This window comes from Hemicordylus capensis, chromosome 3 (genome assembly GCF_027244095.1).
Source record: "Hemicordylus capensis ecotype Gifberg chromosome 3, rHemCap1.1.pri, whole genome shotgun sequence".
NCBI lineage: Eukaryota > Metazoa > Chordata > Lepidosauria > Squamata > Cordylidae > Hemicordylus > Hemicordylus capensis.
Window position 1 is genome coordinate 46,366,753 of NC_069659.1, and position 24,838 is coordinate 46,391,590.

General features: G+C 43.8%; 1 long non-coding RNA gene across 1 annotated transcript in view; it reads left to right on the plus strand.

Moving 5' to 3' along the window:
• LOC128349179 (uncharacterized) overlaps positions 1-24,622 on the plus strand; it is a 50,859-nt gene extending 26,237 nt beyond the window's left edge. Inside the window, exon 2 of the long non-coding RNA XR_008318610.1 lies at positions 24,301-24,622. This is a non-coding gene — a long non-coding RNA (uncharacterized LOC128349179). The remainder of the gene's footprint in view (positions 1-24,300) is intronic.
• Positions 24,623-24,838: the final 216 nt, after the last annotated feature.

Here is a 24,838-nt window from a genome sequence, read left to right on the forward strand (position 1 = left end):
TTAATGTCTCAGAGAGTTATCAGAAACTTAGAGATGCCTTGGTCAAGATGGCTTTTCTTTTTCTCAGCAGAGCAGATTTACAGTTAGGTGTATTCTAGGACTCTCAAATAGGCCTGAAGTGCTTTTTATATCTGCTACAGCAGCTGCATTGTTTCCTGGAGAACATAAGATCTGCAATTCAGGGTCACACTTAGTCTATTTAGATCATAATCCTGTGGTTAATAGCAGTGGTATGATGGGTACCTCACATACAAGGGAGGTTGGCAGTATTGCTCCTTGCCCTTTGATTGAGCCTAGGGCTCCCAGTAATCTGGTCTAATACTTAGATGTGAAATTTGGGTTGCTGGTCTCTGCTCTTGGTGATAGAAAGCTAGATAAACAAATCACTGAGAGAGACCCTCAGAACATAGTTTTTCTGGTTGGCAAGTAAAGACCAGGCCACATCTTTTTCACTTTCAGATTTAAGCACATTTGAGTTGGAGATTATCCAAGGGCAATAAATATGCAATGCCAGTTTTACAGCTGCTTTTCTGGTGGAACTTCACTTTAAATTAACTGTGCCATATATGGCCAGAGCTGGCACTTGCATTCACTGTATAAAATTTTGATCATTCACATTTTAAAAATGTATCGGAATGTCTCATTTATACTTCCACACTGAAAATTTCATGAGTTGCACATTCCCCAGTGTCAGATGTTCAATAAACCTAAATAATGCAGCTATTTACATTCGGAGGCCTTTCTTTGCCATCGTAAGGACCAAACAAATCATATATGTATTTGTTTTTAATCAAAAGCAAAGATTTGGTGAGAAATAGGGTGAACTCCAGGAAAAAAGAGCTGCAATTGGAGGGTGTGGTCGTGGTGATAAGCAGGGATGTTGTGCAGTGCAGAAGACCTCATTTTTCTGGGAATCTTCCAAGCTCATCATTCAGGCAATGACTCAAAATTGGTGTTGTCAGTACCCAACAAAATGGTATAGCAGGTTTTAATTTGAGCCACCACTAGCCAGGGCCCAGTCTTGGGACAGAAGAAGTAGTTTTAGAGTGTATTTGAGCATCTGCAGACCATATAGAGTGAACATTCCTATCACTGAGCATTCCTGTCACTGAGTAAGAACAATCAACACCACCCAGGCTTGTTAAGAGAAGCAAAGGGGGAAGGTGATGAACAGGAAAGGGAATAGTAGCTTGACATTTCAGACTCCTTTATCCCTGTGTCAGAAATGGTCAATATTTATTGTGGCTCTGGCATATATGGCATGGAGTTGTCCCCAGCAAGGATGGAGAACAAGCAGACTCAAGGAAATGTAATTTCTTCTGCCCCACATATATGCCTGGCAGTATTAAATTAAGCAGCACTTTCCTCAACACAACCTGGATGGCTTTAAGAGGGGTTTGGATAACTTCATGGAGGAGAGGTCTATCATTGGCTATTAGTTGGAGGGCTAGAGGCCACCTCCAGCCTCAAAGGCAGGATGCCTCTGAGTACTAGTTGAGGGGGAGTAACAGCAGGAGAGAGGGCATGCCCTCAACTCCTGCCTGTGGCTTCCAGTGGTATCTGGCGGGCCACTGTGTGAAACAGGATGCTGGACTAGATGGGCCTTGGGCCTGATCCAGCAGGGCTGTTCTTATGTTCTCCAGTGGGGAATGTAAGAATGAGATTTTATGAGATTCTGCAGATGCGTCTTCAGCAGATAAGGTGCCCAAAGTCAGCAGCTTTGTAGGTTGAGGCACAAAAGTTCTTTAATGTTAAACAAACCTTGACCGTTGAACAATATTCTCAAACCATTCAATGCAACCATCATTGTATGTATGTGCATACATCTCTTTGGATCAATTCTCTTGATTGCATTTCATACAAATTTACATACAAACACATGCCTTATAATGGCTGCCCTTGGACATAACGTGAAACCATGTTCTGCACCCCTGCCCCAGTGGACCCAACTTCTTTCTTCCCTCCATTGTGAAAACTGTCCTAATTCCTACCCTCTGTTTCCTGTCCTTCAGCCAATTACAAATCCACACATGAACCCGTCCTCTTTCCATGATGATTGTTAAGTTTACTCAAGAGCCTTTGGTGGGGAACTTTGTCAAAAGCGTTTTGGAAGTCCAAGTATACTATGTCACCTGGATCACCTTTATCCACCACGTGCCTGTTGACGCTCTCAAAGAACTCCAAAAGGCTAGTGAGGCAAGGCTTGCCCTTGCAGAAGCCATGCTGGTTCTCCTTCCACAAGGCCAGTTCTTCTAAGTGTTTAACAATGTTGTCCTTTACTATGCTTCCCATCAATTGATCTAGCACAAGAGTTAAGCTAACTGGCCTGTTGTTTTCTGGGACCCCTGGATCCCTTTTTGAAAAACCGACTTACATTAACTGCGTTGTGAGCCATCCAGAGATCAATTTGTTATGGGGTGGCTAACAAATTTTATTATTATGTATTTTATTAGTGACTTTCCAGTCCTCTGGTACAGAGCCTGATTGTAGGGACAAGTTACATATTTTTGCAAGATCAGCAATTATGAATTGCTTGAGAACTCTTAGGTGGATGCCATATGGCCCTGGCAATTAATTCATTTTTAGTTTTTCAAGACAGTTTAGAACATCCTCACCTCAAATTGGTCCAGTTCTTCATCGTCACCTCAAATTGGTCCAGTTCTTCAGAAATTCTTCTTCTTCAAGCCTGAGAAGCTCATTTCTGGAATGGGTATATGGTCAGTATCCTCCACCATGAAAACAGATGCAAGAAAACCGATGCAACTCATTCAGCTTCTCTGCAATCTCCTTATCCTCCTCAATAATACCTTTCACACTCTTATCATCTAAGGGTCCAACTGCCTCCCTGGCAGGTTTTCTGTTTCTGATATACTGAAAGAAACTTTTGTTATCCCCCTTGACACTTCTAGCTATATGCTTCTCAAATTCTCTTTTTGCATCCCTCATTGTCTCCTTGCATTTCTTTTGCCAGAGTTTATGTTCTTTTCTGTTCTCTTCATTTGGGCAAGACTTCCAATTTCTGAAGGAAGTCATATTACATTTTATATCTTCCCTGACTCGTTAGCCATGCTGGCATCCTCCTGAACATGATGGTAGAGCCAGCGAGGTGTAGTGGTTAGAGTGCTGGACTAGGACCAGGGAGACCTGAGTTCAAATCCCCATTCAGCCATGAAACTAGCTGGGTGACTCTGGGCCAGTCACTTCTCTCTCAGCCTAACCTACTTCACAGGGTTGTTGTGAAAGAGAAACTCAAGTATGTAGTACACCGCTCTGGGCTCCTAGGAGGAAGAGCGGGATATAAATGTAATAATAATAATAATAATCTTTCCTCCTTCTTGGCATATGTTCCAACTGAGCTTCTATTGTTATGGTTTTGAATAAGTTCCATGCTTTCTGGAGTGATTTGATCCTCCTGACTTTCCCTTTCAGCTTCCTTTTTACTAGTTCTCTCACTTTTGATATGTTTCCTCTTCTGAAGTCCAACACATCTGTGTTGAATTTGCTTGGTAATGCTCCACTCACATATAAGCTGAACTGGATCACACAATGGTCACTATTCCCCAGTGGTTCTACAACTCTGATATCTTGCACCAGGTCCTGGGCACCTCTCAGGATTAAGTCCAAGTTTGCCTTCTCTCTGGTTGGTTCTGCAACCAGCTGTTCAAGGCACAGTTATTTAGCATATCTAGAAACTTGGCCTCTTTGTCAATACCTGCTTGTGATTTCGCCCAGTCTATGTGAGGGTAGTTGAAGTCAGCCGTTGTTGTTGTTAATTTATTTATTCAATTTCTATACCGTCCTTCCAAAAATGGCTCAGGGTGGTTTACACAGAGAAATAATAAATAAATAAGATGGATCCCTGTCCCCAAAGGGCTCACAATCTAAAAAGAAACATAAGATAGACACCAGCAACAGTCACTGGAGGTATTGTGCTGTGGGTGGATAGGGCCAGATACTCTCCCCTGCTAAATAAAGAGAAATACCATGTTAAAAGGTGCCTCTTTGCCAAGTTAGCAGGGGTAACTTTAATTAGTTATCAGCTAATTAAAGGTTTGAAGCTTTGTCCTCCAAGAAAACTACAGAAGTGGGGTGGTACTCACCTTCTCGCCATACTGGGTTTCTCCTTTGTGATAAAGGGGAACCACTTGTGTGCCTCCCCACACACTTCCTCACTAAGCACCACAAAAAATCTCCTTTGATATCTCTTAGCAAACTCCTGTTTGAACTTTACCTTTTCAAGAGCTGCTTCCAACTGAGCCACCTATGGAATGTGGCCCCTCCCACATGCTGTGTGTGACTCACCTGCAGCTGGTCCCCACCCACTATCTCTCTAGCCACAACTGAAACTGAATCTGCCCCTAGCCAGCCAGAAATCAAGCTCTAGAGAGGGGGAAACTAGCCCTAACTAACTTAGCTTGTCCATTCCATCTTGTTTCTTTTTGATTTATTTATTTCCTTGATTGGTTGCTTATTTAGGAAAGAAAACCTGAGGATATGAACAAGTTGCTTGGAATGGTGTGGCCTACCACTTGCCCTGTTGATCCTCGCCTGACATGGCTTATGCTATCTGGCAGAGCAGCTGTTGTAGAGGGCCCGTTAGAGAATATAAATGCTTCTCGGAGAGAGGGCTGGATGCCTCCTTGTCTTAAGGAGACAATCATTAGACTGCTTCTGAAGAAGCCTTGCATCCCTCAGAGTTAAGTAACTTCTATGGCTGGGCAAGGTTATTGAGAAGGTGGTGGCCAGACGGAGGAAACTGATTTTCTAGACCCATTTCGAAATGGCTTTCGGGAAGGCTATGGGATGAAGAGTGCCTTGGTTGGCCTGAAGGATGATCTCTAATTGGGAATTGACAGAGGAAATGTGACTCTGTCGGTCCTTTTGGATCTCTTGGCGGCTGTCAATACTATTGTCCATAGTATCCTTATGGAACGTCTGAGAGGATTGGAGGTCAGAGGCAGTGGTTTGGCTCCTATCCCATGGACAGGTTCCAGATGGTGTCACTTGGAGATCGTTGTTCTTCAAAGGGTGAAATTTCATATGGTGTCCCTCAGGGCTCCATATTGTCTCCAATGTTATTCAACATCTACATGAAACCACTGGGAGAGATCATCAGGGGATTTGATGCAGGGTGTTATCAGTATGCTGATGACACTCAAATCTATTTCTCCATGTCAACATCATCAGGAGAAGGCATAAGAACATAAGAACAGCCCTGCTGGATCAGGCCCAAGGCCCATCTAGTCCAGCATCCTGTTTCACCCAGTGGCCCACCAGATGCCGCAGGAAGCCACAGACAGGAGTTGAGGGCGTGCCCTCACCTGCCATTACTCCCCTGCAACTGGTACTCAGAGGCATCCTGCCTCTGAGGCTGGAGGTGGCCCACAGCCCTCTGACTAGTAGCCATTGAAAGACCTCTCCTCCATGAAGTCATCCAAACCCCTCTTAAAGCCATCCAGGTTGTTGGCTGTCACCACATCCTGTGGCAGAGAGTTCCACAAGTGGATCACACGTTGTGTGAAAAAGTACTTCCGTTTGTTGGTCCTAGACCTCCTGGCAATCAATTTCATGGAGTGACCCCTGGTTCTAATGTTGTATGAGAGGGAAAAGAATTTCTCTCTCTCCACTTTCTCCACACCATGCATGATTTTATAGACTTCTACCATGTCTCCCTGCAGTCATCTTTTTTCTAAACTAAAAAGCCCCAGGTGTTGTAGTCTTGCCTCATGATCATCTTGGTTGCCCTCTTCTGTACCTTTTCCAGTTAAACAATGTCCTTTTAAAGATGTGGTGACCAGAATTGTACACAGTACTACAGTGTGGTCACACCATAGTTTTGTATAAGGGTATTATAATGTTAGCCATTTTATTTTCAATCCCCTTCTAATGATCCCTAGCATGGATTTGGCCTTTTTCACAGCTACCGCACATTGAGTCGACACTTTCAACGAGCTGTCCACCACGACCCCAAGATCCCTCTCCTGGTCTGTCACCGACAGCTCGGATCCCATCAGCATATACTTGAAGTTGGGGATTTTTGTCCCAATGTGCATCACTTTACACTTGCTAACATTGAACCGCATTTGCCATTTTGTCACCCACTCCCCCAGTTTGGAGAGATCCTTTTGGAGCTCCTCACAATCCATTTTGGATTTCACTACACGAGAGAGTTTGGTATCATCTGCAAATTTGGCCACCACGCTGCTTACCCCTGCTTCTAGATCATTTATGAATAAATTAAAAAGCACCGGTCCCAGTACAGATCCCTGGGGGACCCCACTTCTTACGTCCCTCCATTGTGAAAACTCTCCATTTATACCTACCCTCTGTTTCCTGTCTTTCAACCGGTTAGCAATCCACACATATACTTGTCCCTTTATCCCATGACCGCTAAGTTTCCTCAGGAGTCCTCTCTCCAGTCCTCTGGTACAGAGCCCGATTTCAGGGATAAGTTACATATTTTAGCAAGGAGGTTGGCAATTTCACATTTGAGTTCTTTGAGGACTCTTGGATGGATGCCATCCGGCCCTGGTGATTTGTTAGCTTTCAGTTTTTCCACTGTGGTCACTGTTCCCTAAAGGGTCGATGACACTGACGTCACGCACCAGGTCCTGGGTGTCACTCAGAATTAGATCCAAGGTCGCCTTCTCTCTGGTCGGTTCCATGACCAACTGTTCTAGGGCATAGTCATTTAGTGTATCTAGAAATTTGACCTCTTTGTCCTGACTTGAATGTGAATTTACCCAGTCTATGTGTGGGTAATTGAAATCACCCATAATTACAGCCCTGCCTCTCCTTGACGCCTCCCTGATTTCCTCCTGCAACTCCCAGTCACTGTCAACATTTTGATCCGCAGGGCTATAGCACGTTCCCAGTAGCACGTTCCCTTTCCGGCCTTGTATAGTCACCCACAGGGTTTCTGTGGAGGACTCCAGTCCACCTAGGTTTTCTAGCTTGTTAGAGTCTATCCCTTCTTTAACATACAGTGCTACCCCTCCTCCAAGGCACCCCTCCCTGTCCTTTCTATAGAGTTTATATCCAGGGATAACAGTGTCCCACTGGTTCTCACTGTTCCACCATGTTTCTGTTATGCCCACTATATCTATTTCTGCATTAGCAACCAAGCACTCCTGCTCACCCATCTTGGCTCGGAGGCTTCTGGCATTGGCATATAAGCACCTATATGCTGAACCTCTCCCCTGATGTATGCTATTCTTTTGACTCTTTGACCTGCTGGCACAGGCTCCCGTCTGCTCTTCATGTGGTTCTGCTCTGTCCCCTTCTGTTTTATCTGAATTCTTTGCAGCCTCACACTTTAAAGGATGGCTTTTGCCAAACAGGATACTGCCCAGCTCCCATCAGCTGTTCCCCAGGTGTCATTTTAAAAGTTGCTCTGCAACCTTTTTGATTTTAAGCGCCAGCAGTCTGGTTCCATCTTGGTTCAAGTGCATCCTGTCCCTTTTGTACAGGCCTTGCTTGCCCCAAACTGTATCCCAGTGCCTAACAAATCTAAACCCCTCCTCCCGGTGCCAACGTCTCATCCACGCATTGAAACCCCTCAGCTCTGCCTGTCTCACTGTACTTGCGCATGGAACATGTAGCATTTCTAAGAATGCTACCTTAGGGATCCTGGACTTCAAAATTCTACCTATCAGCCTAAATTTGGCTTCCAGGACCTCCCGACTGCATTTCCCCACATCGTTGGTGCTGACGTACACCACAACAGCTGTCTCCTCCCCAGCACTGCCTAGGAGCCTGTCTAGATGCTTCGTAATGTCCGCAACCTTCGCACCAGGCAGGCAAGTCACCGTGCGGTCAGCGCGTGGGTCACAAACCCATCTCTCTATCCCTCTAATGATCGAATCACCAACTACAAGGAGGCCCCCACCCCCCAGAGGAGTATCCCCTGTGCGAGAGGATATGGGCTCATCATCCATGGAAGGGGTCCCTTCTAAAGGAGCATTTCCCTCTTCCTCAGACTGATGTCCTCCTTGCCGAAGACCTTCATTCTCCCTGACAGCAGAGGAGCTACAAGCCCTGGAGTGGGATGCCTCTATCACATCCCTCAAGGTCTCATCCACATGCCTCTCTGTCTCTCTGAGCTTCTCCAGATCCGCCACCTTGGTCTCAAGGGAATGGATTTGTTCCCTGAGAGCCAGGAGCTCCTTGCACCAAGCACACATCCATGACTTCTGCCCATGGGGCAAATAGTCATACATGTGGCACTCTGTGCAATACACTGGGAAGTGCCCCTTCCCCTGCTGACCTTCTATCTTCATACTGTTTTTGTTGGCTGTTTACAGTATTTAGGGAGCTTATTGTCCATTTATTAGATAGTTTATTAGGATAGGTCTCTCAGCTGTAATGGTCAACTATTTAACTGTCCAAACAGCCTTTCCCAAGAATATGAGGGATACAAGGGAGGGATATGTACTTACGTTCTCTTCTCCACCAGGCTCCTTGTGATCGCAGGGGCTTGTTCCAGGCTCCACTGCACACTTCCTGCTAAACTCCTGCAAAACTCCGACGTCCTGTTTGCTATGCTCTGTTCGCTATGCTCTCGGGCCTTCACCTCATATGTAGAGTAGCCTTCCAACTGTCACACAGGATGTGAGTCAAAGGAAAGGAATGTGGGTCCTCTCCCAGCCCTAGCTGACTCCACTCCCTCCAGGCAGCCACTAAGTAAACACTGGAGTTAGGTAAGAACTCCTAGCCCTGTGATATCTTAACCCTAACAAGTAACACAGAGAGAGAGAGAGAGAGAGAGAGAGAGAGAGAGCGCTACCCCTTAAAGAGAAACAGCCACTGCAAAACTCCCCTCTTCCTGTTAGTTTGTTTGAAGGGGAAAGGCTAGGTGCTTAGAAAGGCTTGCTCACCTTCTCATAAACTCGCTAAATGCCTGCATGGAGGCAGTAATGGGCTGAATGACAAACTGAAGCTGAATCCAGATAAGACCGAGGTACTATTTTTGAGGGTTGGAATTCGGGAGATTCTTTTGATCTGCTGGTTCTGGATGGGGTCATGCTCCCCCAGAAAGAACAGTTATGCAATCTGGGCGTGCTTCTGGATCCGAACCTCTCCCTGGTGTCCCAAATTGAAGCAGTGGCCAGAAGTGCTTTTTATCAGCTATGGCTGATGTACCAGCTTCATCCATCTCAGACGAATGACCTCAAAACAGTGGTAACCTCTAGGCTGGATTAGTGCAATGTGCTCTATATGGGGCTGCCTTTGTATGTAGTCCAGAAACTAGATTTGGTCCAGAATGTGGTGGCCAGGTTGGTCTCTGGATCAGCTAGGAGAGACCACATTATTCCTGTGTTGCCACACTGGTTGCCAATAGATTTCAGGCCAAAATACAAGGTGCTGGTTATTACTTATAAAGCCCTAAACAGCTTAGGATCTGGGTATTTAAGAGAATGTCTTCTTCACCATGAGCCCCATCACCTGTTATGATAATCTGGAGAGGTTCACCTGTGGCTGCCATCAACTTGTCTAGCAACTACTTGGGAACGGACTTTCTCCGTTGCTTACTTATATACTTCCTGTTGCAATAAGAGCCTCCCCATCTCTGGCAACTTTTTAAAAGGTACTGAAGACACATTTATTCACCCATGCGTATAATTAGATTTATAGTTTTAATATTTTTAATGCTGGGTTTTAAATGATTTTAATGTTAATAATTTTAATGTTTAAATGATTTAAATTGTTCAATTGATTTAATGTTTAAATTATTGTAATTGTAACCCACCCAGAGATGCACATTTTGGGCGGTATAGAAATATGTTAAATAAAAATAAAATAAAATAAAATAAACACAACAAAAATTTGCTGTCTCCCCTGGTCTGCCTCCCCTGTCTTCTCTCATAGAATCGCTTCCAGTGGTTGGTACTGGTATCTCCGGTACCAACTAGTTTCTTTTTAGACTGGGAGTCCTTCAGGAACAGGGAGCAATTTTCTCATTTCTTTTCCTGTAGAGCATACATTTAAAACTTGGCTGAAAAGTGGTGTTTTTTAAATAATAATCTTGTACAGACATTATATCCTCAGTTTCTATGTCTGAACATTATGAAACAGAACAGACTTCTCAGAAAGAGATAAATTGTCCCCACAGTGCGAATGCTTGTCAAGAATGCTTGTAATGACCAAGTTGACCTAAATTAAACTGAGGGGAGTTTGCCCATTTCTGCAGTCCAATAGCCTGACTTTCAAGCCCTGCCCTGAAAGTAAGTTGAAGGATGGAGCCCACAACTTTCACAAAGGCTTAGAAATTGAACAATTTAAACTAGAACCAGAGGGCAGGGATGCAGTGTGGAAAGGAAAGAAACTGCCCCTGGCACTCGGAATTCAATATCTGGTGAATTGCGAGGAACAGTCGAGACTTGAGTCTTAGAAGTTTAAGAACCCTTGCCTGCTTGACATGAGTTCCCACAAAGGGATGGGCTGCATGAACTACAAACAAGAAAATGGCTTCTCTCAGAACCCTCTTTCCAGCTGTGCACAGCTATGATGATCCAAATTAACCTCATCTCTCTCTCTCTCTCTTTTTGCCATTCTGTTCTCCAGCTTAAGAAATATGAAAACCACTCTGCTTAATATTGCCTTTGATTGAGCCAGCTGACAGGAGACCTGGGCTCATGTTCCTTGTCTATGTTAGTTTCAGACCCTAAGGCAACATGCCGCTGCTTTCAAAGTGGAGGCAGGGCCATGGTGAAGTGTGAAGTACATTGCATAAATCCCAGTTTGTCAATTCAAATGGCACTCATATCCTGAAAATGTCTGAGAGTTCTAATTGTTGGAGAGGAGGCGGAAACTGGTCACACACAAGTGTGCCTCTGGCTGTGAGCCTCCTTGGAGGCCAACATCCAGATCTATATGAATCCCCCCTTCCCAGTTGTAGCCAGAAGTGACTGAACATTAAGTTTTTATCTGTTTTCCTTGCTCTGTCTTTCCTTTATATCTAATGCTGTCAAATACATTGACAAATTAAGATTTCAAATAACATGCCATGGAAGATATGGGAGAGTGAATGAAGCATAGTCCTTTAAGTAGTTGCTTTACAAGAAAAGAAGCTTGTCTCTTTAATTAATCAGATTCTTTCCAAGGTAATAATTACCATATGATGTGGCTGACAGTTGAATAGTGTGTTAGTGGTTGTATATTCTAGTTTTTTAAACCACCGCCCAATATCCTTAATTTAATATGCTAGCAAAATAATTTTCAGGATCATCCAATACAGATTAGAGCCCTATGTGGAAAGGGAAATGCTGGATGTTCAAGCTGGTTTCAGAAAAGGCCGAGGAACAAGAAACATCATTGCTGAGAAATGAGAAAGCCAAAGAATAACAGAAAGAAGTCACTATGTGCTTCATTGACTACAGAAAAGCCTTCGATTGCGTCGACCATATCAAGTTGTGGAATATCCTTAGGAAAATGGGCATCCCAGATCATCTTATTGTTCTCATGAGAAACCTCTACACAAGACAGGAAGCCACAGTCCAGATCAGTGGCGTATCGGGGGGAAACAGCACCCAGGGCTGGCCGGCCCTGAAATGGCGCCCCCCCCCGCCGCCCCCTCGGCCCCCACATACCTGGCGGTGGCGATTTGGCGGCGGGTGTGCGGCGGTGTTGGCGATGGCCAGGCTGTAGCGGGCCGAGCGGCAGCGCGGCGGGTCGCCTGTAGCGGGCCGAGCGGCGGCGCGGCGGATCGCCCACCGAGGACTACTGCAGAGTGGAGCCGAGCCTGCCTGCTGGCCCGGCACCGCTTCCCAACTGCGCAGGCGCGCCAGGCATCCCAGAACGAGCGCTTGCGCAGTTGGGAAGTGGCGCCGGGCCAGCAGGCAGGCTCAGCGCTGCTCTGCAGTAGTCCTCGGTGGGCGATCCCCCGCGCCGCCGCTCGGCCCGCTACAGGCCATGCCAATGCCGCGGGCGACCCGCCGCGCCGCCGCTCGGCCTGCTACAGGCCATCGCCAACGCCGCGGGCGACCCGCCGCTCGGCCCGCTACAGCCTGGCCATCGCCGCCCCCGCCACCCGCCCGCCGCCACCACACTCGGCGGGCGATCTAGGGGTGTGTGGGGGGAAGCCACTTTTTGGCGCCCCCCACGTGACCCGCCGGGGTGGCTCCCGGGGCACGTGCCCCCCTGCCCCCCCTATAGTTACGCCTCTGGTCCAGATGGAACATGGTGAAACAGATTGGTTCCAGATCAGCAAAGGAGCAAGACAAGGCTGTATACTTTCTCCTTATTTATCCAACTTATATGCTGAACATATACTGAAAGAAGGTGGATTGGAAGAAGATGACCATAGTTTTAAAGCTGGAGGATAAAACTTCCATAACCTGCGCTACACTGATGACACCACTCTGATAGACGAGAATAAGGATGTTCTGGAAGCTCTAGTAATGATAATCAAGCAGGACAGTGAGAAAGTGAGACTACAACTAAATGTACAGACTAAACTAATGACAACGGGTACAGCAACCAGCCTCAGAATTGATAATGGTAACTGAGGTGGTGGATAACTTCTGCCTTTTAGGATCAACCATCAGCAGTAAAGGATCCAGCAGTCAAGAAATACGCCACACACTAGCATTTGGTAGGGTTGCAATGAAAGCCTTTGAAAGGATATTTAGATGCCGTGACGTGTCTATACCTACAAAGATTAGAATTGTTCGGACAATGATTTTTCCCATGACACTCTATGGATGTGAAAGCTGGACACTGAAGAAGCAAGACAGAAAAAGTATTGACGCTTTTGTACTTTGGTGCTGGTGGAGAAGGCTTTTGAGAATACCATGGAAATACCATGCCAAGTATATATACCATGGAAATACCATGCCAGGAAAATAAACAAATGGATCACAGAACAAACCAATCCAGAATTTTCACTCGAGGCACAAAATGACCAGGCTCAAACTATCATACTTCAGACACATTATGCGAAAACCCAGCTCCCTTGAGAAGTCTACAATGCTGGGAAAAGTGGATGGAACGAGAAGATGACCAGCAGCAAAGTGGATTGATTCGATGGTGACAACAACGAATGCACCACTGAGATTGCTTAAAGGCCAAGTTGAAAACAGATCATCCTGGAGATTAACTATGTAGTCGCTAAGAGTCAACACCAACTTGACAGTACTTAATCAATTAAAAAAAAATTCTAGTTGTTTATTGACTCTCAACACAAGGGTAGTTTAACTTGAGATCAACAAGGGCACAAGTACTGAAGAGTTAATTATTTCATTCTGAATTGGTCAAAATCCAATTTGAGTCAGCTTTACAAAAAGATGACTGAAATTGTTAAAATTGAAACTTAACATTAAAAAAATAAGCACTACAATTTTAAGCATACACTTACCTAACACCTCCCCCCCCCCCAAACCTCTACTCAAATCAGTTCAATATCCATAGTGAGGAAAGTACAGAACAAAATTTTTCTGGACAGAAAAATAATGCGGAATTATTGCAGACAAATCCTAACTGTAAGAATTTCTTCAGACCCCCCTCCTCCCAATTAATGTTTGGGTATTTAATTTAGTTTTGGGTATTTATTTTACATTTCCATTTACCTTCATGTATGGATTGCAGGATATCAAGGAGCATCTTTTTGGGTGTTGCTGAATGAGGTAGACAGAGAGTATATAATATTCTGGTGATTACTGAATTGAAAGCTTGCTGAAATGTACGTTATATGAAATGGATCTGAGCTTTACATTTCACAAAACTTAATTCCAAAATTTAAATATCCTCTTTCCCAATTTGGGAAGCCTCTACCTTTCTTAGAAAAACACAATTTTTCTACCAAAATGTGACCTATCCTAATCATTTAAATTCTGTGCATCTTTAATTTGAATTGTTCATGTTTCAGCCAGCATTATTTATAATTATCTGAACCAGAAATTTATGCTGTCCCTTCCATGTTTTCTGAGAATGGGAAAGCAGCTAAAAATGAATCTTGTTTGGCTATTTTTTCTCATAACAGATACATCACAACTTTAAGTGACTAGTTTCTCATACGTCATTCCTTTTTCTTTAAGCGTGTGTGTCTGGCCATCCCACTATTCCCAAGCACTGGAAACATTTATGTTCTTATCTAGTCTGGTGGCTGTGGGCCATCTACAGCCTCAGGGGTACAATGCCTCTCAAGTTGCAGGGGAGCAACAGCAGTTGCAGGGGAGCAACAGCAGGAGAGAGGGCATGCACTTACCTCTTGCCTGTGGGCTTCCCGGAGGCATCTGGTGGGCCCCTGTGTGAAACAGGATGCTGGACTAGATGGGTCTTGTGTCTGATCCAGCAGAGCTGATCTTATGTTCTTATTTACTAATATTTAGGCCAGCTCCCAAGAGCTTTTTTCCTTGATGCACCTCATGGTGTTTCAAACTTTGTATCATATGAACACTGATAGGAGACAATGGTTGCAATAATCTCTATCTCTCCTCTGGCTTACATACCGCTCTATGGTTACATTCACATGTGATACAGAACCATGGGCCCAATGGTCCCAAGGTTCAGTCCACCCCTTGCCTGTCCAAATTCAGTTATAACAGGGAGCTCCCTCTCTGCAATCAGCATGACTGCAGAGAGGAGGAGGAATTGGGTTCCTTCATCCATTAAGGACAGCCCACACAGCCAATCATGGCCAGAGTTGAGGGAAGAGTTTCCTCCCTCAACTATAGTTCTAGGGGATAGCCTGTCATTCAGAATTTGGATGTACTTTGTCCAACCTCCAGGTGAGGCACCAAACCGCTCTACAGAAAGTGTTTCTGTACAGTGTTTCTGTACTTCTAAAACCAATAAGCCTGATTATATTTGACTTCAATTCACTGTCAGTAATTTCCAAGACTGAAGTTTTGCACAAATTTATTCTGTAATGAGTTGTTCACTCTAGATTTGCTGGTTCCCCACACAAGTCCAAAATTAATTCAGGGGTTGACTCCAGAGCATTAACACCACATTCCCCCACATTCCTACGTAATGCTTGAAGAACCTCTGGCCCATTCAACTGTAGTTCCGCGTTGTGTGCGAACATAGGCAGAGGAGCACTGTTCACACTGCTGTGCATGTGTAAAACATCATCAGTGGAGGTATGCACCAGGACAGCTCCACTCTGGCAACCCTATACACCCTTACCGATGAGTAAGCGCAACAGATCACCATGGGAGTGATTTCTGAGTAAATGTGCACTGAATTAGGCTACATGAAACCAAAAGGTGTAGTTTCACATAAGCTGAAGGGGAGGACTAAACCTTAGCAGTTAGGCAAACATTCTCTTTTTTAGCCCCTTCAAGCACCAAAGTCGAAATAGGGGAAGAGAGTAGAAGGGAGAAAGCTGTTAATTAAAATAAGCCAATGTCCTAAACTAAATTTTAATTGAATATTCAATATCTCCACCTTGGATATTACAATACGGAGGCATTAAACCTGTACACATTATTCTGTAAGCATATGTGCTGTGCAGTAAAAATGTCAGCCCTTATAATGGCATAACATTAAAATCTCTTTTCAGTGTGTCTTCAGGATTGTTTGGCGCTGTCACTTATACAGTATTTTTCAATAGTAGAAATGTTAGATACCTAAAATGACTGACGGCAGGAAGAAAAGCATTCTCCACTTAGCTGGTTCACCCCTCCTTATCCAAATGCAATGGAGGACACAGCTTCTGAAGCCATGAATAGTTGTTTAGAAGGGGAAATTTAAAAAGAAGAGGATCCCTGTCTTCTCTTGCAGGGATCTAACCCATGGGGTATAGGGTTCTGTTGTTTCTGAGGTGTTCTGAGTGTAGATTCTCTGGTAGCAAGTGAGATTTTCGATACAAACCATGAATCCCCTCTCATTTGCTACCAGAGAATCCACACTCAGAACACCTCAGAAAAAATAGAACCCTATACCCCATGGGTTAGAAACCCATGGGGGTGGCTGGCACCCTCTGTGCACTACACCGCCACTTGCTCTGGGCCACACCAGCACCCTCAAGTGGAGTTATGGGGCTGCTGAAACCTCCATTGTTCCTTAGGGAGAAAAACCTTAAAGATGCGAAAAATTCTAAAATCATTTAAAAAATCAGCCCTTTGCCCAATTCCTTTGAAATAATTCTGACAGCTTCCTTGCCCCCCTTGGGCACTACCACCCACCAGACTCTGCTCTAGGCCACCCATTTCCCCCCGATGTGAAGCGATACATTTGCTGAAACCCCCATTGTTCCTTATAGAGAAAAACCTTAAAGATGTGAAAACTGCTAAAATCACTTAAAAATCAGCCCTTTGCCCAATCCCTCTGCAATTTGGGTGGTAGCCTCCACTCATTAGGCGCGACCACCCCACCCCACTCTTTTGGCCCTGGGACCTGTTTTTGATCCAAATCGATTCAGATTCGGATTAATTCAGATCCAAATCGAATTTGGGGTGATTCGGATGGGTCAGATTCAGACCCAAAAATGAAATGGGGGTGTTTCGATTCAGATCCAAATCACAACATCAAAAGTCTGAATTGCACACCCCTATGCTATAGATCTGGGCTGCTCAATTTAGGCCCCCCAGCTATTTTTAGACTACAACTCCCATAATCCCCAGCCACAGTGGCCAATATTTTATTATTTAATTAATCAATCTATTTATTTATTTATTTTATTTTACATATTTTTGTACCGCCCAAAACTTACGTCTCTGGGCGGTTTACAACAAGATAAAAACAACATTAAAACATTAGTTAAAAACAAAGACAAGAAATTTAAAACACAACAATTTAAAAATTTTAAAACAATATTCTAAATTCTAAAACAACATTAAAAACAATCAAAACAGTATCAGTTAAAAGCCTGGGTGAACAGATGTGTCTTTAAAGGCTTTTAAAAATTTTAAAAATCCCAATTGGCAGGGATTTTTCTTTTTTAAAAAAATTAATACCCCACCTTTCATTAAGAAAATCTCAAGGCGGCTGGGAGTTGTAGGCCAACATCTGCAGGAGGACCAATGCTGAGCAGCCCTGCTATAGACCCTTGTTCAAAACTGGAATATTTCAGAGGGCAGAATGTAAGGTTTTTAAACCAGAGCCTGAACGTGTTAATATACTTGTATTTATGTACGTTATTAAAATATTTTTGCCATGCCTTTCCAATTGTACAAGGTCCTCAAGGTGACTAAGAATTATTTACAAAAAAATTTAAACCAGATAGAATATTTTCATCATCTTTACAAATAAAACTGAAACAGCAAAAATTCAACAAGGGTAACAAAACCAAAATGGACTCCACACAAGATGTAAAACCAGCAATTGGTTTCCAGAAGGGCACAATTGTGTTGAAACAGTCAGGGCTTGACTGGCTTCTGGAGGCAGAAAGGGAGGGAGCTAAACAGATACTGCAAGGCCAGGAGTTTTGCAAAGAAGCTCTTTCCCACTTGCCAAACCATCATATGATGGGACACAGAGCAGGACCTCTGGGGGAGGTGGGTTCTTTCCCACCTTTCATCCCACACTGTTTGCCTGATATCCCCCACCCCCCTGTAAGAGATTTGAGATGCCCAAAAACTCTGTTGCAATTGGGAATAAATGGGGATCCCAGAATCCTCACGTTAACAAGACCGGTGGGTTCTTTTCGATGGTCTTGGCAGTTAGGACCCTCAAGACCCAAGAAGACACGAGAGGAATGAAGGGGTAAAATCAATCAAAAGGGATATAAGGGATTGGAGAAGAAGGGAGGAAGGAGAGGAAGAGAAGAATGGAATCAATCAATTTGACAATGCCCAGCATCTAGCAAAAGAGGAAACACAAGGTTCTTTTGGGTGAGACCCTGGGGAATTGAGCAACCACAAACGGGGAGAGGTATTTGACCATCTTTAAAGTTGTTAGCTTAAAACTGTTTGCTGTAAAGAAAGAGAAGTGTCCTGGTGCTGAGATTGATCTGGACTCTGGTGAGAAAATAAATCCTTTTGATTGATTTTACCCCTTCATTCTCCTCGTGTCTTCTTAGGTCTTGAGAGTCCTAACAGCCAAGACCATCGAAAAGAACCCACAGGTCTTGTTAATGTGAGGATTTGGGGATCCCCATTAATTCCCAATCGCAAAGGAGTTTGGGGGCATCTCAAATCTCTTACACCCCACCCCCCACCCCTGCCCTCACATGGAGCTCATAACAGTTTTGGGTTGGGGCTGAGAGTTGCAGGAGGAAGAACAAAGGAGATTTGTCATGGCTGGCTCAGCAGCCTCCCAGGTACTTACTTTGCAGGTCTGCTCACACTGTTGCTGCTTCTTGCCTTAATAGCCACCTCACCCCTCTTGCCAACTTCAGGGCAGGCAGCTGATCTACAGCTTTGCCTTCTGACGAGTCCCTTCATTGCCTGCCAAATAGCTGATGATTATGCGGGCTGGCCAGGTATGTGCCGTAAAGAGGCCAGCTGCACCTGCATGGCAATCAGGTGTTCAGTAGGCGATGGCTACAATGACAGCACACATTGGTGTCCATCTCTGCCCTGCCCTACCCTCCTCTGCATATGGCCCCCTGCGGCCCATAGCCAAATGAGAATGGCAAGCTATGCCCAGCCCAGGCACTGCCCACAGCCCCATGTTATTGGGCAACGCCTTTAAAGCCCTTCTTCTTCAGTGGCTCATGTTCTTTGAACACATTTACCCGATTATGAATCTGCCCCTGGTGGCCCTTCAGAAATCTGTGCACTTCTTCAACCCTCCCTCTGAAATGTTGAGCCCTTTCTCATGATGGTGAGAAGGGCTCCAGAGCAGGCTGCGGGGAAGGCGGGTTAGACTTATGCAGACGACCGCTGCTCCTGTGCTGGAGTACTCCTCGTGCACCCAGGCAGCGGGGAGGGTTGGTGGGGAGGATGTGTCATCCTGGCCCCCAGCAATACCATAATGTACTGTGCAAGTGCATGGCACATCATGGGGATCTTCCCTCCCCTCTCTTGGCTCCCCGCAGTCTGGCAGCTGCAGCTGACTGACGATCCAAAAAATGAGTTTAGGAGTTTAGGAGATTAGCTTGCTCTCCTAACGTCATTTTGAAGGGAGGCTTTTTAGGCGGGTTGTCTGCTGTGGTGCCACCAGGAGCAGACCCAATCCTGGCAGTTCACACATGCCTGCAAAACCAGGCTGGGCTCCCTTAGCCCATTTTTGCATGCGTGTGTGAATAGCCTCGTTGTCTATCATAAGATCCCTGCATATATAATCATGTGCATTTTTTCCAAAGGACAATTTGCAATGTTTTAATAAGCTGAAACATTGCAGCTGTGAATCAGCCCATTAAGTTTTTTTTTTTTTTAAAAAACCCTCTTTAAAAAAACCAAAAAACAAATACCCCAAACCATTTCTTTGTCATATTGCCATTGTCATTTGTGAATCAATCCATTAAGTTTCAAAAGGAGAGCTTTAAAAAAAAAAATTAAAGCCATTCCACAACCACCCTCCCATATGAGGAGAGCCAGTGTGGTGTAGTGGTTAGAGTGCTGGATTAGGACCAGGGAGACCCGAGTTCAAACCCCTGTTCAGCCATGAAACTAGCTGGGTGATTCTGGGCCAGTCACTTCTCTCTCAGCCTAACCTACTTCACAGGGTTGTTGTGAGGAGAAACTAAAGTAAGTAGTACACTGCTCTGGGCTCCTTGGAGGAAGAGCGGGATATAAATGTAATCATCATCATCATCGTAGCTTGAGATAACAGGTTTAAAAATCTGCAGCTTAGTGAAAATCTTTCACTTTTGAGTCAATGCTGTTCTTTTGCTACTTAGCTCGACACTGCCCAGCCCTCACAGTGTTAGCTGGAAGCATATTTCTTCATCATCAAACTAACCTTTGCTCTCTCAATGGAAGTTGTATAATTTTATGAACTGGGCTCAGAGTAGCTGCATAATTGGGTGCATGAATAACCCAATGACATGTGTGGATGATGGTCTTTAGTTTGGACCATCAGTCCAAAGAACTTTTCATCAGGAGCATCTCTTTTTCGGGAATATACATGTTGCAGTCACATGAGAATTCATATTTTAGCATTACAGGACATCTCTTTGCAAGTGAAATGAAACCATTACTTGAGGATAAGAATGTATGACATGAGGTGGTGCAGGGGGAATATTCTGCACTGACAAGCACCTTCTTTTCTTTGGCCAGCTGATGTGACATTTTACTCACTCACTCACTCAAATCTGTTAACGTGTATAGGTAAAAGTGAATGGCAAGGCTCTTCCTGTTACAGAGTCTGTCTGAACTGTGACAACATGGGGAGAGCAGATTGGAAAAACATCATATCCCATTTTTACGCAGATGGCTTCTTACGGAGCCTTTTAACATGAGCAGGAGGGTCCTCATTTTAAATTAAACAAACCTTTAGATCCCTGCCGTTTAAGTGGGCTGTTGATAAATAGATTCTGCTCTTAGTCATCTCTCACTCTTACTTGCTTGAGAAAGTACCCTTTTGTGTAAATTATCCTACAGCTCTTTAGTTGTACCTTAAAAAACGGTGTGCGTGTGTGTGTTTTAGTCAGCTGCCAATTCATGCCTGAATAATCAAAATCATGATTTAGAGGAACTTTATTAAGAAACAATGGGCAGCTAGGGCTGTTCTTGATATAGGTATGTTTTAAGAAAACAAAATCCACATATAGGCTGGGCTTCAAAGAAGTGTGCATCTAATTAATGCGTGCAGGGTAATTAAGAGAACATGGCCTTTGTCATGAACCTCACTGCCAGCTAAGATAATCAGAGAAGATATTGGGGGGGGGGCGTTGCTGGGTGGCATGTTATGGTTTTTATTGTTTAACTGATTTTAAATGTGATTTTTATGGAGTTCTGCTGTTTTAAACTTGTAAACTGCCTTGGGATGTCTTAAGAAAGGTGGAATGCACAAAGAAATACGTAAATAAATCAGAGGAGGTTTGTCTGTGGTTACTACTGGCTCACCTGGTGATGACTCAGTGGCGAGTATTTTCTGTAGTTGACCCAGGGCTTTGGAACACATTACCTGTCTAAGTTAGAGCTCCACCATCTCTAATGGCCTTTGGAAGAGCATTGAAGACACATCTGTTCAGTCACTACACACTACAAATATTTTAATTTGATTTTATTTGATTTAGTCCTAGTTGATTTTTAAAGTTTAATTATTTCTTTTACCTATTGATTTTAATGTTTATAGATATTTTAAACAACTGTAAACTGCCTTGAGACCTAGCTACAGGTGGTACATAAATGTGTTAAATGAACTATTAATCAGCTAGGAGATGCTCTGTGCCAAACCACCTTTGCAACTGGAAAAGGCTTCTGAAAACTGTTTGCATTATGGAGACGGACTGCTCAAAGAACAGTTTCAAAATACCACTGACGATGCCTAAGTCTTTGGGCTCTTTCAATCCAAGAAACTGTGATTTATCTTTCCCGCTGAAGATATACACATCTTCTACTAGTCTTTTGTCATCAGTTTAATACACATGCTGGTTCAATCCTTTCTCCCAACATTTCAAAGAAATACACGGTCACAATATGTGGCAATGGCCACAGGATCAAATGGCTTTAAAACGGGATTCAACAGATTTATGGAGAACAGGTCTATCATATATATACACACAATTGCTCTCTCCAGCTAAATATGAGAACCACCACTTAAAGTTGCCTTTTGCCCAGCTAGCAGGGGTAATTAAGGCATGCCTTAATTACCCCTGCTAGCTGGGCAAAAGGCAACTTTAAGTAGCAGTTCTCATATTTAGCTGGGGAGAGCAATTGTCCCTATTTATCCCTGCATAGCATATTTTCCAGTGACTGTTTCCTGGTGTTGTGTGCATTTCTAAGATGTTAACCCATAAACATTTTGTAGATAGACTTCATAAATATGCAGGTCTAGAGAAAACTTAATTAAGGGTCCTTCGAGCAGAGTTCCATGCCATTAACAATGGCACTTCAGCCAAACGTGCTTTAGTTGATGCTTTTCCTAGCATAGTAATTCAGCAATGAGAAAACTGAAAACACAGAAGCCCTGTGGGGGGTGACAAGCGTAACCTGAAAGCAGTGGCTGACATGCTGCCAACACAATGTTGGTGTTTCTAGTCCCTCGAGGCTGCTGTGCACGTGAAAGCAATACCCACTGGTGTTTTGGAGGCAGGCAGTTATGCAACTACTTTAAAAAATGGTGCACTGCCACTTCTGCAGCACTGTTTCTACTGGAAACAATGAAGCAGCACAACTCAAGTGCCCACACACTATTTCAACTAGTTAGGAACGTAGGTGTCTTATACTAATGGTCCATCTAGTTCAGTACTGTCTACACTGTCTGGCAGTGACTTCTCCAAAGTTTCAGGTAGGAGTCTTTTCCAGTCTGATTTTTTTTTTTTTTTTTTAAGACTACTCAACCCACAAAGAATCCACATGCCTTCTTGATTGGTCATTCACAAACCAGCTGGGACACAATACATGTCCCTTGCTCCACAGTTCAAACACACACCAGGATCACAAACCAGCTTAGACATACAGTGTATTTGTAAGGGGAAAAAAAAATTAAAACAACACATGCCCTTGCTTCACATTTCTCACACAGACCTTCTGGTTCACAATCCAATTTGAGCATAGTGCATTTATTTTATTTTATTTTATTTTTTAAAAAAATATTGTTTGTTTATTGGAATAGTAATAGTTAATTCCATTTTCACTAGATGTGAAGTAATCTGTGATAGAGAATATTCTTTCTGGCAGCTTTACTGCAATAAGTAAAATTATGAAAAAACAATGGATTGGCCAATCTGCTTCAAACCAAATACACAGAACCTTCCCACTCTGCCCATATTTGTGCTTCCAGCAGCATGCACTGTGTGCACACTGCCCACCCCTGCCGAACAACTGATGGTTGGGTTGGGGGAGGAGCATGGGGCCCTTGTGTAGCATGGGGGCCTCTAATTGGCCAGTAAATAGGCTGGAGATGGGCCAGAAATGGGGGAGGTGGGGTTTGAGAAATCATGATTCTAAGATGCTGGGAAACATGGTGGGAATTTATGGCTGTCCTGGGTAAATCAGGACAGTTGGCAAGGGTGGAATTTAGACCTAGAAAGTCCATGGTTAATTCAGAACAAGTGGTGCTTTTCATATCTCCAGCAGAAAGTTGCACAAAAGAGTAATTACTAAACTTATATCATCTCTTCTTGTTTTAAAGAAGCCATATTGAGTTTGGAGTGTATGCTAGGATATGCAATCCCCCGCTCACTTACTATAGAATAATTTTAGACTATGGTCGCTGTTTAGCTCAGATGTAAGTGAACTTAAGCTGCACTGATTTGAATGGTACATGAATGCCTGTAATAATGCAAAGGACTGTGACCCATGTTTGCAAATTTCAGTGGCCTTCACTGAAGCTACCCTGAAAGAAATGTCTTGTGCACATTGCCTTCAGTGCAGCTACCAAATGTACGTTCTATCTACTTTACCACCAAAGAAACTGCATTTAACCAACATAGCATCTTTTCTTTTTTTAAAACATTGTTGTTGTTGCTAGCAACATGAAAAGCATGTCAAGGCTAACGAAAAGCATGTACACGTAGTTCAGTTTTTCTATTTTATGGGAAAAATATGTTTCATTGAATGTTAACAGACACATTGTCAATGGTTAATGAAACAACCCTCTGCTTAAGAAAGGGCATGCATTTGTTCTGTCAAAGCTGGTAGCTGAAGTGCCATCAGTAAAATATGAGTTGCTCATATACAAATCGGGGGGGGGGGGGGCAGGGATGTGTGAATTGATTCGTGGCCAGTGATACAACTTGAATCTGGTCCATTCAAGTGATTCAACCTCAAATCAAATCACCCTTGAGGGAACTGACCAGATTCAAGGTCAGTTTGAACACCCTAGACTCAAGCTTGAATTTGGAAATTCGAACCTCCATTTTGTTCTGTTTGTAATTTTTGTAATTATTTTTGTAATTATTTATGCCATAGGGAATAATGGGAATTTGAAGTGACCATAATTCCCCATGGGTAGTGCCTAGGGACATCAAAACAAGTTGGGTGGTAGGGGCCCATGGGTGCCAACTACCAACCCACCCCACAAAGGAATTGGGGAAAGTGGTGAATTTTTAGGAACTGTGTTGTGGATTCTCTGTTTGGAATGACTTCTTTATAGGGAACTGCACTGTTCCCTGTGAAGGTTATTACAAACCAAGTTATTACTACCTCAAATGCTTGAGGTAGTGTAACACTAGATTGGATTGCAAGATCCACACTTAGCACCAGTAACTAGCACAACAGCTTTGCACTAATGTGATGCCCTTCTGCAAGCACTTAATTAGGATGTCTAGACTGCCTGACTCACCTTTTCTGTTGCCCTTCAAAGGTGAGCCAGATGGATCCCGCCCCCTGCTGGGAGGATATTCTACATTGTAAACTGCACTACAGAGAAGACCCCATCTCCTTTATTCCAACACACTCTTGGACTTTGACTTTTGTATGCAGTAAAAGTTCGGATCTGCCAGTGCTGCTGTCATGTTGTTTGGATGCTGCACTTTTGTTTGTGTGTGTGTCAATGATTGTGCTAGGTGTTATGTGTAATACTTGGTTGTGTATGTAATCTGCTGTGAATATTTTGTATAAGGAAAATGGGATACAAACAGATTTTACATATATATGACCATGGTCAAAATGTTATCCCTCTAAGATATTGATTGTCTCCAGTTTCAGTGTTTACTCTCTTGGATACTTTCTGCTGGCAAACAAAAGCTGTGTGCTTTTCACGTTCCCATTCTTTCTTCCTCAGGGGCAGAGGACTTGGCTTGTTTTTGTTCTGAACTTTGAGTGCCTTCTGTCTGCTGGTTACTTACTGTCCCTAGAACAGCATGGTGGCCACCTTTTAACAATTCAGCCTCCACTAGCAG